General features: G+C 35.4%; 1 pseudogene; it reads right to left on the bottom strand.

The window, feature by feature from the left end:
* Positions 1–10950: 10950 nt before the first annotated feature.
* On the bottom strand, positions 10951–11855 carry LOC149259885 (2-methyl-6-phytyl-1,4-hydroquinone methyltransferase, chloroplastic pseudogene; annotated as a pseudogene).
* Positions 11856–18113: the final 6258 nt, after the last annotated feature.

The raw sequence follows: 18113 nt of genomic DNA, 5'->3' as shown, positions 1-18113 counted from the left end.
TGGAAAACACAGCAGGGTTTCATATCGACCAAGAAGACATCACCACAGAAGCTTGGGATGTAAGGGGAGCAGTGAAAGCCATGAAGGATGAGGATCTTGACTAAGTTGCTCAAGGATGAGCAAATGGTTGGGGGTGATGATGAGCCCCAATTTTGGTACAATTTGGGCTCATTTTGGCCTATTCTACTTGCTCAAACCATTCATTTTTTACTGCTTATGCATGCATTTCTTAGTTTATTCATGTTGTTTGTAGGAAGAAGGGTAGGCACTCTATCTACGTGACTAATGCATTGTGATTCCAGGTTTTGGCATTAAAAGGGAGCAAAAGACAACGAAAAGGAGACAAGGAGACAATGAGGTGGCACTGCTGACTTTTAGGAGAGGATGTCCACGGTCTTGGGGGACATTCCTCGTGATTCCCACCGAGAACTCCGAGCTCCAATCCATCTCCCCTCCGAGCTTAGAAGCAGCCAGCTGTTCTACAGGAACAACAGTTATAAACTGCTCTACAGGAACAGCAGTTATGACCGTCCTACAGGATCAGCAGTTAAACTCTAGTTGGACAACCGAGCTCCTAAAATCAAGGACACTTGTTGGATCATCGTTTTTGTATAAGTGTAGAGGCCTTAGCCTTGGATAGGTTATTGAAACTCTCGTCTTGCTATTGTAATTTTCGAGCACAACTCAGTTTTTTGTTCCTTTTTGTAAGCCAATTTGGCATGATATCAGATTATGAATAAAGAAGGCAGATTCTGATCTAGTTCTGAGTTTTCTTAAGGAGACTATAGCTCTCAGGTTAGGGCCCAACCTGAGAGCCATAGATCCCCTCTGCTGTAGTTTTGTTTCCATTTCATTTCAACACTTTGAGCTTTTCATTTGCACATGCAATTCGAATTACAGGTTGTTAAGTTGGTCTTTTTCATGAGTTAGATAGGAGTTGCTTATGATGACTTTGTTTCCACTTGCGTAGTGTAGTAGAGGATAGATATAATCGATTGGAGCTCCAACAAAAAGGTTGTTAAGGCTCACTGCCGTCTCATCTGGGATTGGAGTGCAGTCCATGACTAGCCACCAAAAAATACGCATTTCTTTGTTCCATGATTGCTGCAAACACAGTCACGTTATGTTAGATGCTTCCACATGATTCACACCTGCACCACACTCCTTTACCACAGCTTCATGCACATTCTCCTTCGCGTTTAGATTGCTGTTCATTGAATTTATAAGCACAGGTAGTCTAAGTTAATGCATTTTTGGTTTGGTGATAGTCACAAGCATTTGTTCCATTTACACTACTTTCTCTCATTCCATTACTTCGTCCTCCATCTTGATCACACATGCAAACACATCTTTGACCTCTGCTCCGCTCTGTCATCTCCCAAAGTCTTTCACTCCTCACGTACTTCCATTCTCTAGCCCTTTCATTGACCTAGCCCTCTATCTTCCAACCTACTCCCTAAATTCACTCCCTATCCTATTCCTCCACTTCTACAGCCATCACCAGCCTCATTCCTACCTTACACATCTCCCCCTACCATTTCATCACTCCTCCATCACGCCAAACACTCACGGTAGGTCATCTTGTAGCCGTTTGTAGACATCCTGTAGAAACCAGAGTATCCTGTAGGATCCCCTGCAGACTTCCTGTAGGAGGCCACTCACTCGGTTGCCGAGCTTCTGAATGCGAGGAACCTCTGTGGATGGATGCTAAGGATCCCTAGGGACCTCTCCTAGCCTCCCCAACCTGTCCCACGCTTTCCTTCCTTCTCCATCCCATCTGCACAATCAAACCCTAGTTAGCACAAAATCACAATCATTCCACACACTTAAGGGAAAAATACAAAAAGATATCTTTCATGATGCAAGTAGTTTAGATCCATGCATTTGCACTTATTAGAGGTAACAGCAGCATTGGTAGAAGTTTCATTCACATTTCTTGCATTGTAGAGGTTAGACTAGTTAAATTAGGGTTTCCTAGGTTTACATGATTTGATTTGCTTTCAGTCCATTTTGTCAAGTAGAGTAGTTTTCCTTTGAGAATAGCTTTCGTCCATCAATTAGCAACCTTCTTCTGAGAGCCTATAGAAGTTGGCTTGAGCCCTAGCGGACTTGTGCCAGTTGACCAAGTGACAGCTGCGACAAGAGCTAGTACTTGTGCATATAGCACCGTCGCTTCCAAGTTTGTACGAACTACCGGGTTGATAAAATGAGAGACAGGAAGCCCCAGGAGTTGTAGCATTATTGCTACAATACTGGAGCTCACCAGTCTAGCCAACACCTCAACACATCATCTAGTCACTTCCCATCTATACCTTAGGAATACTACAAGTAACTTCACTTCTATACTCTATATTACCATAAGAACCCTCTCTTCTATAGATGCTCCTCACTATTTTCAAGAAGGTTAAAGTCTACAACACCAATATAAGCAGGGCGACAATTGGACACTTGTGTAGTATTATATCCTTCCATATCCATCAACAATATGGTCTCACACATTAGCTCTATTGGCATTCCCTTTCATGTGTTATACAAATTCATAACATGCTTATGTTACCAATTCACTGATTTTCATGTGACTCAATCATGAGATACTAATTCATGGTTGAATCAAAAGGATTATAACAATCTTTCATACAAAAAATTTCTTCCTTCATTATATCCCACCTAGGTATCATTATCATACATGCATTCCATCTTAAAAAAATAAATGAATATATAAAGTATGCCTAAAGGAATCCTTACTCTAGTCATTTCAAGTCATATATGTTGGCATGCTTAATTTTCACACTTGGATAGTTTCGTTCAGCATTCTTGACGTTACATGATCATTTGATGTCTTGTGGGAACTCACATGATCATTAATGAACCTATTAACAAGAATCCTATCATCTTTACCCTTTTCACAAGGTTTTCTATCATAGGCCACTTCATCATCAACATTTTCAACCATTGTTGATATTTTTTTGGGAATAAATTGTGTGTTAATATTTGAAATGTCCAATATTCGAGTGGACACTCCACCCATCATCAAGGAAAAAGAAAGAAATAAAATATGAAGTGAGTTTAGTAATGAAAAGAGAAAATAAAGGTAACGGAAAGGAGTTAAGGAAAAAGAAAGAAATAAAATATGAAGTGAGTTGAGTAATGAAAAGAGAAAATAAAGGTAACGGAAAGGAGTTAACCATGAAAGAAGAAAATGGGTTCCAAGGAATGCAAAATATCTTTAAATCATATAAAGAATAATGTAGACATTACAAGAAATTTGAACCTTAAAAGATAAATTATTTTCTTTATATATTTGATTATTTAAGGAAAGTTTTTTTTTTTCCTTTCACTTTGTGGTGTCACAAAATAATCTTCACCTTTTAGAATCTACTATGTTTATTTTATATTTTCTTTGAAAATACTTATTGTTTGTTAAGAAAGGAAAATGGGATCTTCTTAGTTAATTGAAGAGAAAAATGCTCTATGCACTAGGATCCTATGTGCTCGTCATAGGAGTTCTATTATCATGAGATTAATATTCATCTAATGCAATTATACTTTGAGACCAATACAAAAAAAAACATCACATGTTATTAGATGAGAATGATAGAGTGTTTAGTGCAATACCATTCTTGAAGTGGAAAATCCCTTGATGATGATTGTTTTGTGACATATTTTTCCAAGTAATGAACATGCAGAGACTATTATTATATTTTTTTAACTCACTAACTATAGTTTTTTAATGAGTTTGTGTTATTAACTTCTTTCTTTTTTCATCGTGTAGGAAATAAAGTTTCAATACATATTTATCTTCCATTCATTTTGATTTTTCATTTTGTGCGAATTCAAATAATTGTTTACCAATACAACATTATTAGATTTGTCAACTGTAGAATAAAGTGCAACAACTACTACAATATTTATGATCCAAAAATTAGGTGAAAAACCTACATATGACGAGGAAGCACCATATTTTAAAGTTGTTGGTTTATTTGAACTTGAGGAATTGGAGAAGTATCTACCTTTCAGAAAAGCAATGTATGAGAAAACAAAATAATTTGATGTAAATACTCATGAGTTTGATAGAGGTAATCGTATACTTTATTTTCATGTGAAGCCTATAGAGTATGAATTACATTAAATATGATTGAGTTATCTAGATGCATCAAGACCAAGTTTGAGAATAATAATTACTTTAGTTCAACATCACATGCCTTTGGGGGTGCATTTCCTTCTAGTTTACCCTTGGGATGTGATAAGACCTTTGTGTTAAAACATGATAAAAACATGAAAAAAAATATTTGCAGTAGTGTATAATAAGAACCTGGAGTAACATTACTTGTGATTTTTCTTTTCCAAAACATGGAAATTTAGTATATTATAATTTAACTAAATATTTTTCTTATTATTATATATATTTTTATACATTATCAAGCAATCACCAATATTTTACAATGTTTTCTATTTTTCTAGAAGATTAGCCAAGAATTTGCTATACCATATAACCCAGTGAAAAATTTGCCAAGATTTAATAAAATTTTATAAATTAGTGAAAGATTCGCCAAATAAATATATATGTATATTATTCAATGAAAAAATAGCCTATATATTTTTCTATATACCATGGGGATTCACATATTTATTTTCACATATAAATTTGGGGGGTTTCTTAAAATTTCCCTTCTCCCAACCCACAAGTGCACCAACTAGGCACAACTTCACCTATTCCAAGGGTGGTCAACTACACTAGACAGACCACACCAAAATCCAATTGTGACTAAGAGTCTACATAGAAGAAAAATCACAGGCCATTCCCACTGCGACTATTCCCCCTGGAAAAATTCCACTCCGATTTTTCTTGATACTCCATCCCCATCTCCACTTCCAGCATGAAAATGGAGTTACGTTGCAGGTAAATAAACAAGTAGATACAAGAAACAATATAATCCACTCAAAACATAAAATACCCAAAACTCCTTGCAATTTATACAGATGGTAAGCATACCCAAAATAATTGAACCAAACAAAGGAATAGTTGTTACATAGACTAGTAGATGATACTTACCTCCTCAAATGTATGCTACGAACAAAAAAAAATATTATCAATTATGATTTCTTCAAGATTAGATTTGGTAACTCATTCCACCCACTTATGGGCACTCATCCACCAATGTCCAGGGTTCTAACAATTTCCAACTCCTGCACAACCACTAGATGAGTCTCCCACAACTTTTCCACCTACTAGATTCCACAACTTAGCCTTCTGTAAGTTCTCTCTTAGTAACTTGAATTCCTCCCTATCATTGACATATTCATGCTAGGGATATTTCAACATGTCTTGTAATCTTAACTCTGCAGTTTCCCCAACATTATGGGTTAACGAACCTCGAATGCAAATTAAACTCTCCTCACTCCTCATTGTGGCCACCTCTTCCTTCACACACGTTAGGCTACTTCTTGTAGGCTCTCGACATCCTTTCATGGGAATGAGGAAACTAGAAATTAAAACCTTAGCTGATTTTGATACACTTGCCAGAGCCGCAATGCCACGTCCCCTGACCTATTGGTTCAATGTGATGGTAGCTACTCACCCCCTGCTATATTTGTCACCCAATCCAAGGTTATCTAATGGGGGATTCTATGTAATGGATATATTCTTTTAACTTCCCAATGGGAAAAGGACACATATTTAAAATTATACTAATAACAAAAAATCATTTTAATGTTGATAACGTGGTTCATAATTAAAACATTTCTTATAGTTAAAAATTTGTATTCAATTGTCAAAATGAAGGGTAGTATAATTACTTGCATGCTAATTTTATATATATATCGTGGTTCATAAATAAAACATTTCTTATGGTTAAAAAGTTGTATTTAATTGTCAAAATGAAGGGTAGTATAATTCCTTTCATGTTAATTATATATATATATATATATATATATATATATATATATATATATATATATATATATATATCCATGTTAACTTTAAATCTATCAAGCACCAAGATTAGTCAAATGTCTTAGGTGTAGACGTTTCTTCAAATTTACACTCTAATTAAGCTTTGCACTTCATCCTCAAGACATTTGATTTGTCTAGACCCTTGATAAATCTAAGGTTAACATAAATATACACTTGTTCAAACTCAATAAAAAACCTTAAAGTAAATCAATTATTTTATTTTTAAATATATAAATTATTTTGTATTTAAATCAACTCCCTAGTCCACTATGGAAGAGATGTTGTAATGTATTGTCCTATCATGTAAACATTTTGATAGTCAAATGACTATTTTTGACAACCCATGGTTTCACCAACATGTGTAAAAGGAATTCGATATACAACTTGAATGGGCCTAATGGTTAAGAGCATTTGTTTCTTCCTAAGAGGCCACAAGTTCAAAACTAGAGGGGGTAGAGAATGTATGCCATCATAGACTTAGCAGTGTCCCTTGTCCCACAACAAGGTGGTCTCATACACCAATGTGGTGTATGGCTTGGTCGTGACCTTAAAATTGGATTATCTATATATATATATATATATATATATATAAAATTTTCCTACATATTTTAGAGATTATTTTTGTTCTATTTTATTTTTTAATTATTTATATTTAATATATTTTAAAAAAATTAAAAAAATTAATTTAATAACCTTATAATTGTTATTTCTCAATTTTAAAAATAGGGGATAAAACAGTTTGACCTTTGTATTGTAATATCAATTTTATTTAAACTTTAGTTACTTTTTAATACAAACTGTATTTAATTTATTTTTTTTAAGTAAAACTATTCTATTAATATGAAACAAAATATAATTACATCGAGGCTTGGGCCTCAGCAGTACTGAACATCATTTATCAAAAAATATAACCGTCTAATCTCGACTGCCCCATCGATGGGGAAACCAGTCCATGAAGGCAGAAAAAAAACCCACACTGGGTTATCAGTTTTAACCAAAAAATATCCAACATTGCAAAAAATAACCAGGAAAGTTTTGACAAAACAAATCATAACAGAAATTATCCAGTCAGCAGAAGAAACACCCAGCTGGCAGAAGGGCGACACCTGGCTACCAAGTGTCAATCCTGGAGGTCGTCTGGGGCAGGCTCTTCCTCGATAAGACATGCATACTGGTACCACTCCTCCTCCTCTGCTGATGTGCCACTCTGAATTCCACGAGTTGGTTGAGTGCCAACGGAGCTGCTTGCTGCTGCATGCGGGCCGGACGTGTCTCCCGCTCTGCATCCTTGTGCCTGCATGTCTCCAACTCTGCCTTCAGCAGCCTGCTGACTGCCAACCAACTCCTTGCCATGTGGGGTGGCAACATCCTCGACCAGCTGCTACTTGCCTGGGTCACGAGCACTCTTGTTCCTTTGAGCGGCTCTCTGCTGCTCACCATTGTTCTCTGGCGGAGCTTCCTGGGGTCGTTTTCCTCAGAGAAAGTGATGGTGACTGTGGCTGTGATAATAGGCCTATGCAGGGTGCTGTGGAAACGAAATTGTGTCATGTGGGGAGCGGGGTGAGGGGGAAGGGGAAAATTGGTTGTATGAACAGCGGTGTCCCTCCTGCCTGCACCTTGGAGCTGAGCTCGTCCTCTGTCGCTGCAGGTATCAGGATACCGGCCAGAGAAGGAGCTATGAGGATTTGGGATGTCAAGATAAGAGGAGGGGAGGCAGATTCTGGGTTGGGCATCGCAGGAGGATGGATGCCTCTACCACGACTACCCCCTCTCCTGCTACACATTCGGTGGCGGATGCGAGCCATGGCGGAATTCGACTCAGAGCTATCAGTGGGGAGATTGGCGGAATGGCTAAGCAGAGAGTGAGCGAAGGAAGTCTGAGCTGGAGTCAGATTGCAGAGCCTGGTGTGGGAGAAATGATACCCATTACCAAGGTCTACGCAGCTGAGCAGCCAGCAACGGCTTCCTGTGACTGTGCGAGAACAAGGCTCCGCTGCCTGAGGAGGGCAAATGCTATGGAGCAGGGGAGGAGGAACAACGTTATGGTCTGTGGAGGCCATTACTATGTGCGTGATGGAGAAATCTCGACCAGAGCACCCATTTAATGTAACCTGCAAGGTGCCATGAATTCCTTTCAGGCTGGCATGGGAGGGGATGTAGGCGGCCATGTGGCCAGTCCTCCCGCCGCCCGTCCGTCTAATTGCCATTAATGGCATGGTTATCACCCGCATCTGGGCAATTGTATTTAAATTATTATTTTTTATAATAATTATAATTATTTAAGTTAAATATAACTAAACATTTAGAATAATGTAAAATAGTTTTTATAGAAACTTGTTATAGTCTTTTTAGGAAGAAAACCTACATTACCTTCACACCGTACTTTATGTGACATAGTAAGAAACTTCGTTTACATGTTTTTTAAGGGTGGTTTAGGGACACTAGGTGGCTGCTACATCCACGGGAAAAATCCAGGGAGATCAACCCTAAGGTATCTACTCGTTGGCCAAACAAGAAAGGCCTAACCCCAAGGGCATCGAAAGGATTTGACCCTGTGACCTCCCAATTGGCGACGTACTTAGCAATGCAAACTCGACCAATTGAGCTAACCCTTGGGGTTCAACTTTATTTACATGTTAAATGTTAAAAGTATTTATAGGATATAGGTGTAGTCTAATTTATAGGAAATAGTTTTTCTCACCGAAATTCACCAAAATTAACCAAAATTTGGCAATACAATTTCAATATTTTTTGATGTTTAATATACATTTTTGAATGCATATATAGATTTAGCACCTTGAAAAACTCTTGGGGCACTTGTAAACAATTCAAACTCAAGTTTTTAAAAAACACTGTCGGATTTTGATTAAAATTAACCAGAAAAAATGTTGTGAAAAAGTTCGTTTCATCTATAAATTAGACTACGCCAATATATATATATATATATATATATATATATATATACATAAAATTGAATATGAGTAAATAATTATATAATTGAATTTTTTTATTGATGATGATGATGAACGTTCACTAAGACCAATATCATTTATCATACCTTAAGAAAGAAAAATATTAATTGAGATCCTTTAACATTTTATTTTTATGATTGAAAAGAAGGGGGAGAGGCATACCTAGATCACCATAGTTTTGATGTAAGAGTCATTGAAGAGAAAGTGTTTTTCATCTTCAACCCTTTTTGTATCTCAAATGTGACAAACTCTTTAGTCCCAAGGTGTTTTGGGAATACACCAACCCCTGGTTTCACTATGAAGCTCAGGAGAGGTAGTCTTAATCTTGGCTTGGCGATGCCCATTTTCTTGACAAAAATATAATTTTGGTTTTCGAGATTGAAATTTACTCCTTTGATTAAAATTGATTAAGGTTTTTAAATTTGATATCACATAAATTTTATTCAAATTTTAAAGTCATTTAATTGAGTACATATATTTTTATTATTGTTTTTTTAAATATATTATTTTAATCAACTTTATTTTAAAATTTGATTAAAAATGTAAAAATAATATTAAAATTATGAATTTGGGTAATAATATAGAAGTGTGTTTATTTTAAAATAAGTTTTCATAATTTTAATTTAATTATAATTAGAAGATACTTATAAATTAAATTTATATTAGACATTTAAACACTTTATCATATATTTTAAATGGCTAAAATTTAAAAAATCATAAAAATTAACTGAATTATAATTTTATTTATAATAATAATAATTATTATTAATAATAAATTTTAATTATACATTTATTAATTAAATTTATTAAGTTTTTATTTATTTATTTATTATATCATTATTTAAATCTATTTTAATGTAATAATTTTTCGGAGAAAAATAATTTTTTAATTTTATTAATAAAAATAAAATTATAATATACCTTATTTATTATATTTTATATTTACTACTTTTATTATATTATGCACACTATATTTATTTATTTCGTATTGATTTTATGTTTAAATGTTTACACTCATTTCCTAAATGTAATCTCTTGGAAAGTCTCCCATTTCTTTTAATTGTTCGATACAAAATCAGTGTTGCGAAAGATTCAATTGTTCAACGAAATGAATTGGCATAATGATTTATTAATGGATTACAAGTTGTTTAATTAATAGAAACTAAGCATGGTTCTGATGATAAAGGTATGATAATTTATAGAAGTAAATGACTTATGTAATTATAATTAAATTATAGACTTTTCAAAGAGAAAGGATATTTTTTGAAAATCTATTCTAAATTTTCAGAACATATAAATAAATGAATATATGTTATGGTTACTTTTATCTATATATTAATTAATTAATTAATTGGTTGAAACATATAGATGTTCACAAGATTTTATGAACAAAATTTTTCCGATGAAGTTTTTAAGGCGGACACTTACGTTTTTAATCTTCTGGTAAGAATGAAAAGATGATTATTAGTAGTAATCCTTTTTTTAAGAAAAGTAAATGTGACTTATTTGATACTCATGACTCTTTTTAGCTTCATTAATACGATTTTTCCATATTAGCATTTGGTGACCGTTTTTGACATCTCTTAGTTTTGCTTCTCTGAAATCATTAGGGATGATTGATGCTATGTGATTCATTTCACTAGTTTCAATCCCACTTCTTCACCCCTGTGAGCATCACCTGATGCAATGAGTGCTAAGTGAACTATTCAAAAATCATGAGAAATTAGTCAGTTACGACTACCTCTCATGGAAATGGTCATACGTGAATGACTTACTTAACGCAGTTGAATCCCAAAATGATATCTAATATAATGCACTGCGTAAAACCCCCATACTTAAAATCAATAAAGAAGTTGGACGCAATCAACAGGGGCATGCAAAGAACCATGGGTATGGATTAACTAAAGGAAGCATGTATATGAGTTTAAACTGTCATTTTGATGTGTCTTTACTCATGAAGCTCTCAAACTTGATTATCATAGGCACAAAACAAAAATGGTTGCTACAATAATCCGTCATCTATTTCTAGTCTATAATTGGAATAATAATGTTTAGGTGAGTGTCTTTGATTTCCAGTAAAACAAAAAAAAAGTAAGATGACTGCATAAATGCAACACACAACAAAATAAAATTAAGGGACATCCTTCCAACATAAACGTATATATCTGCATAATCTATCGGAAATGGGAGATCCTCTATATCGCCCTCCACAATTTTGCATTCCTTGAGAGGCTCCTTTTCTTTTGCTTTGGCAAGTTGATGGGAGGATTGATCCAAAATGGTGACACTCTCTACATCAATGTTTTTAACTATGCCCAATGTGGTAAATTTAGTGTCACCTCTGACTTCTACAACAATCAGGTCTCTACTATAAATGTTTGCAGGCTCAAGGGCATCTTCTCTCCTGTCTTTTGGCGAGTGTCTAGGATTAATAACATGGGCATATATGATTGAGAGGAATCTATAAAACCAAAATGCTTCTTTCTTGTATTGAATAAAGCACATTTGTGAACTCGGTCTAGATGAAGATAAACTACACCTAGATACTCCTGGACCAATTTGTCTCTTGTTATTCAATGTTGGCATTGGTAAATATAATCATGGTGACAATAATCCAATAATGTCTGCATTGGAAGAATTCAATCCACAGTTATTGGCTCTAAAAGAGTTCATCCCCCAATGATACCAGGAACTCCTATTACATGGATTTGAAGGGTTTTCTTTTAAGAATGTGTTAGTATCAGGGCTCCACCACTTGCAATGGCTATGGAGATATTTACTCTTCAACTCAAAGAGTAGATTGGAGATCAATTTTTGAATAAGGCCCAATTTTCCTACAATAATAAGCAACAAAGATTGAAGTTAACCCACCTTAGCAAAAACCTTAGAAACTTATTGAGAAGAACCAAATAGCTCACGTAGAAAAGCATGAAATGTGAAACATCTTGCTTCTATTTTTCCATCTACCCTCTAATACAGTTTCCATCCACTTTTTGCTTCCCTATAATGAGCTTACAAAGAACTCTCCCTATGGAGAAACATTCTTCGGTAAACTCATAGGCAGATATGATGATAGAAGACTATCCATAGATTTCTTCTGTACGTTAATAAATTCTAGTTACTATGTAATTTGATGTCACTGGTCATTTTTGTTTGAAACCCTAAATATATATTTGATTGACAAAAAGTATTAATGTTGTAGCCATGTGACTAGAATTATCGTTTTTGAGTCCATATTTGGAGTATGTGGGTTCAAATTTTGGGGGTGGAACCAACTTTCTTGTAGCAGTTGCCACTGCTCATTACACTGATTCCTTCATTGCTTCTATCGAGCTCACTATTCATGAATATCAATGAGTTCAAGGTTTTTAAGCAACAAGTTCTCACCAGCATTAAGGCGAACGATATGTAGTAATTATGCATGATCTGAATAGTAATAGTAATTGATATTGAATCGAGAATCGATGGAATGTTAATATAGGTTCTCCAATCCATCTTCCAAGTGTTGAAGCATTTAAGAGTGAAATATACATGATAGATATCAGGGGAAATGACATCAACTACACATACATGAACCTAAAACTCACCACCTCCCATGTGAAGAGACCATTCTTCCAAATATTGCAAATTCTATTGCAGGAGCCATGCATAATCTGTATAATGAGGGAGCAAGGACTATTACTATGAGGGACATGGAACCTCAAGGGTGTGAACCCTTCTGGCTCACTTATTTCCCCCATTCTTCCAATGACTTCGATAAGCACGGCTGCTCCATTTCCTACAACGACGTAGTTCTCCATTACAACACACTCCTCAGAGCTGAGCTCTCCTCCCTTCACAAACAACTCAAAAATGCCAACATCATCTATGTCAATACATACGACCCTGTAACAACCCTATTATTACATGCGACAAAACTCAACAAGGAAAAACACAATTTTTTTTTTTAAATAAAAGCATGGTATATAAAATCTTACCCCTCACTATGCAATACATTATAAATTAACTCTTAATCAACATTCTCATAGAAGGAAATCATCAATCTCATGTAAAGAAAAAGATTGGACGTAGCCAAAGTTTTGTTATGATAACTTTGATTGTTACACATCATATGTTAACCTTTTTTACTGGGGTGATTGATTATGATTATAAAATCACATTGTTTCTCTAGAATGCCTATGTAAGAGATGCACTCTGTCAATGTCATGTTTTTATAACAAACCCTAGTTTTTTTTTTAACTTGTTGACATACTCATATGGAGAGAAGTTATAATATATTAACGGGAAACCATTTACACATTTATCTTAATATATTTTAACTTCAAATATATCTATTTAATTTAATTGTTTCTCTCTAGCACATGTTTGTATCCACTAATCCATGTTATGGCCACCGGTCGACCGCTTAAAGATTTCTTTCGCTTCTTTACGGAATCTGAAGTCAAGCCGAGACGGTCTTTTGATCTCGTGCCTACCTTTTTCCATGTTCTTCTTACCCTATAGTCCGACCTCTCTTATGGGCAAGGAAATTTAGGCTCTAGAAGTTATAATTCTTATCTAGCTTGATACAATGGGTTTATTGGTTATTTTTTAGGGTGTAATGGTCGTCGGCATGTTCTATTTCTATGTAATAAAGAAAAATATTGTTATGAAAATACATTTCGTAATACAATCTTAGGGGTTTTAATTGCATTTTGTCAAGGATTTGTGCATTGTAAACACACACATATATACTTTGAAGAACTGAGGGTTTCATCCCCATCTCAGATTTTAGCCCCTGTTGGGCTTATTTTTGTTGATGATTTTTTTTGTTTTCTATTTAATTAGTAAATATGCATGCATTTCCTCGATTGTATTTTTCCTTCATGCTTCCAAGTATATATAACACCGTGCTTCCAGTATGTACTCCAGGAATGTCCAATGAGAAAATAAAGAGACAACACTTGTATTGATTCATAATCAACCATACAATGAGTAGCACATTAACACTTTTTCTCCAAATACCCTAATGCAGAGGATAAATTCCTTTTTCTCGTCCAACAAGGATAAGTCTAGTCTCTCCAAGACAAAAAACCTTTCCCACAATACGCATAAGGTGTTCTAGATGACATTCACACACAGGAAATAACATAAATGGTTGGCACGTTTAACAAACAACAACATGCCCCCATTATAAGTGTGGTTAGGCTTTGTCAATGTATATACCTGGTCCAACATCCAATACACAACCCAAAAATTCGAGACTTCGTTCAACAGTGGAATATGAGATGACCTTGACTAGGGATTCGAGTTGCTTCCTCCATAATAGAAATAGAGCTACTTTTGATAATGAACCTTGGCTTGGTAATCGTGAAACTTGCCTACTACATTCTTTTCCTTCGTTCAAGATCAAATTTGTTGGGTAGTTAGGGCTCCAAGGTCGTTAGGGATACAACGAAGGAAGCCAAAAATTAATGAGTAAGTTAGTTAAGGCGACGTAAATGAAGGAGGTCACTGACAGTTCAGACAAGCGGTGGATCCATCGACGGAAGACATTTAAATCATCTAACATCAGATCAGATGGAGCATAATGAAGACAACAAAGATGGGAGGGGAGTTCATCCCAAAGGGAATGCCTTACTACGTAATTACCATTTATAACTTAAATATCAATGTTTATAGCAACATCATTCCTTCTATCCTTACAAGAGCAATAATAATATCCGATGATGAACACCTTGAACAAGAAAAAGGTCACCTAGAAAAAGTCTTTAGAGGTATTGGTTACAGGGACAAGGATATCAAAAGGGCTCTTGAAAGAAGAAGAAAAGGAAAAAGGACACATCCAATCAACCCTCTTCCTCACAATAATAATAGGATTATTTAATAGGATAGCTAGAGTCTTGAAAAACAAGGTTATTGAATCCCCATTCAAAACCATTGATAACATTCAAATAAAGAATGAGAATTGTGAAGGATAGTATTGATAACTAACATCAGAAAGACATCTACGATTTAGTGTTCATGTGGTTTATGCTATATCAGAGAAACAAGAAGATCATTCAAAATAAGGATAAAAGAGCACGAGGATTAAATAAAAAATGAAAGATTTCACACCTCAACAACATTTGGCCAAAACTAAACATCATGTTTGCCTTTAAGACACCCAAAACTGAACTTCAGGTTTACTTTGAAAACTCCCAAATCCTCAGCAAATAAGATCTTTACTATAAATGTTGCCTAACGAAATCCTTAGATATTTTCAAGAACTTGGATAACCTTAATAGAGATGATGGTATGGAGATTAATAAGAGTTCGCTCCCATTATTCAATCAATCAAGAACACTCAACCATCAATCTAGGACACTTAGCAATCAAAGATAATTGATTTTCTTTCTATCTTTTTTCCTTTTTCCTTCATTTCCCCTCTCTTGTCATCGTTCCTCTTTGACCTCTTGTTCTCTTCTCTCTTTGAACTCTCTGATTCCTAATCTTTCACTTTCTTTACCCTTAAATATATTTCTTCTTCTTTTTTACTTTTATGACATTCATATTCATATGTTTATTATTTACTAAATTAATAGATAAAACATTAATGTTATAAATTATTATTATTAATAATGGTATTGTATTATTAATAATAGTAATGAATTATTAGTCCCTGCCTCCAGCATAGCAGGGACTATAGCGTTCGATAGGGCGTTGACTTGCTATTAGTTTTGGCGTTGACCGTCCATTTCTACGGGGTAATTACTGTTTAACCAAACTTTATGCTGGGCTTATGCTGGGCACTTTGTCTGCCAGAAAACTTTAACCAAAGTTTTCAGTTTACCCTCTTATTGCCCGCCTCACTTGGCCCGATGTGCGCACAACTTAATTTATCCTAAGTTCTTTCTGGGCCTGTTCTCCGTGCCGTGCATGCAGTGTCCTGCATGCTGCAAGTGCCAGATGTTTGAAGTCTATGCAGAGGCGTCCACGTTTGTCTAGTTGAAACTAACAATGGAAGGAGTACACTCTCTTCACGGCACTGAAACTAATTTAAATGTTTTTGCAGAGAGTCCAACCCAACATACTCTTGAGGAGCAGCTCCATTTTGCAAACATAGATATTGACAACTGATTTGTTATCAAGATGATTCAGGAGATGCAGAAAAGGATGGATGGGCGATCCTGGCTCAGAAAATTGGGGAAGGCAGCCCGCCGTGCTAAAATACACAAGTCATCAGATGAGGCCAGAACAGAGGAAGCCGGGGGTCTGGTCAGACGGTTGGGAGTGTTCGATCTCATATTGATGGGAATTGGAGCTTCAGTTGGGGCAGGCATATTCGTCGTCACAGGCACTGTTGCCCGTGATGTAGGACGAGGTAATATGAATTTTTCTCTGTGCCTGTTGTGTGTATGATCTAAATTAAATATAAATAGCATTGCCAATTCTTTTTAGTAAATTGCATGATGTTTTCTGTAAATTGCATGATTCTTTAGAACTATAATGAAGGTAGGTTTATTTCTTTTAAATCCTCTGTGTAATGCAAGAAATAAAAAATGGCACCTGCACATTCTATTATGTAAATTGCATGATTCTTTAGAACTATAATGGAGGTAGGGTTTATTTCTTTTAAATCCTCTGTGTAATGCAAGAAACCAAAAATGGCGCCTGCACATTCTATTTTGTAAATTGCATAATTCTTTAGAACTATAATGGAGGTAGGTTTATTTCTTTTAAATCCTCTGTGTAATGCAAGATTCAAAAAATGGCGCTGCGCATTCCATTATTTGGTTTCTGTCAGACAACCATGTTGGAGTATCAAACTCTTGTTGCTCGGTAAATTACATGTTTCTGTAGAATTATTTTGAAGTTTGGGAAATTTTTCTTTCTTTTAAATCCTCTATGGAATGCAAGAAACTCAAAATGCCACTTACACATTGCAGTGCTACAAAAGTAAGGCAGAAGCAGTAGCAACAAACTGTTTCCCTTTAGAAGGATGTTCTCACCTACATTTCATAGAACTGTTCATTAAGAACAAATAAAAATCATCAAAATAGTAATAAAATCCAAAAATTCAATCAGACTAGGGTTTCATCTTCGTGATTCATACGCATCCTAGAAGAATCGAAATCAAGGTCCGAACCACAGATTGAGGACATAAATCAAACAACATCCAGGATTCTTGCAATAAAACAAGTGGCAAAACCAGACCACATGAAGAAGCAGATATAAAGAAAAATAAGTCACTGTCCCTCATGTTATACTTCTTAGATTTAGTTGATTTGAATTTTATTCCAAGTTTGTCCCATAACACCAAGATTTTTGAACTTCAAATATGCAGTAAAAGCAATCAATCTGTAATAAAACTGCATTAATGCAGGAGTAATTATGGCAAGGAGGAATGTATATCCCATAGCTCCAAGCATTAATATCTAAGGCATAAGAAGCATGATTCAGATCATTAAAACATACATGTGTTAAGTTACTCCTATCTGAGGTGTGCAATCCCAAATGATACCAGGATCCTTGTCAACAGTGACGCTGATCTTCAAGTAGGCACTGTTGATTCAAGGCTTCAAACCACAGGCAACAAGTTTATTGCTCCGTTGATGCCCAGAGGTCAACTCTACACAAAAATAGACGCATGTACAGGAAGAAATATATACATGCCCTAAAGACTATCACAAAGGTTAATGTAATTAGGTCCTTATGCTCAGAATTTTGGACTTCAAGAAAAACTGCTGCTTTAAGGTGATCACAATGTCTTAACAAGCAAAACCCTCACTGCTGTACCTCAGGACCGAGATCAGAAGTTGCCCTTGGCTGAAATTTCAGTGATCAATTTCAAGACTTCGTGAATTTGCAATACTGGAGAATGCAATGCCAAATGTTTCAGATAGAAGGCCTCCCAGGATGAATATTCATGACTGCAGAGATTAGACAATAAGGCCGCACTGTTATGAAGTTTTCCTTTAATCACTTCTACTCAATCTTCAAAGGAGGTCGGAAGAATACCAGTCACAAGATTTTTGCACAGAAGACAATTGGTATCAAGCCTTCAACTCCACCGCGACCATGCCACTGCAAGTGTCCGCGCCATGAGGTAAGATGAACAAATGTTGAACTCTGTTCGAACTGTGTTGGTGACATCTGGTAAACATGCATGTTGATGTATTTCACTGTGGACGAGTGGTTGACAGATCACCTTAACGCCAGAAGCGCGA

Source organism: Pinus tabuliformis, chromosome 6 (genome assembly GCF_031772625.1).
Source record: "Pinus tabuliformis cultivar Carrire ecotype Pingquan chromosome 6, CPIR1, whole genome shotgun sequence".
NCBI classification, from domain to species: domain Eukaryota; kingdom Viridiplantae; phylum Streptophyta; class Pinopsida; order Pinales; family Pinaceae; genus Pinus; species Pinus tabuliformis.
Note: the sequence above shows the minus strand (reverse complement) of the source record. Positions and strands in the feature narration are given on the sequence as shown.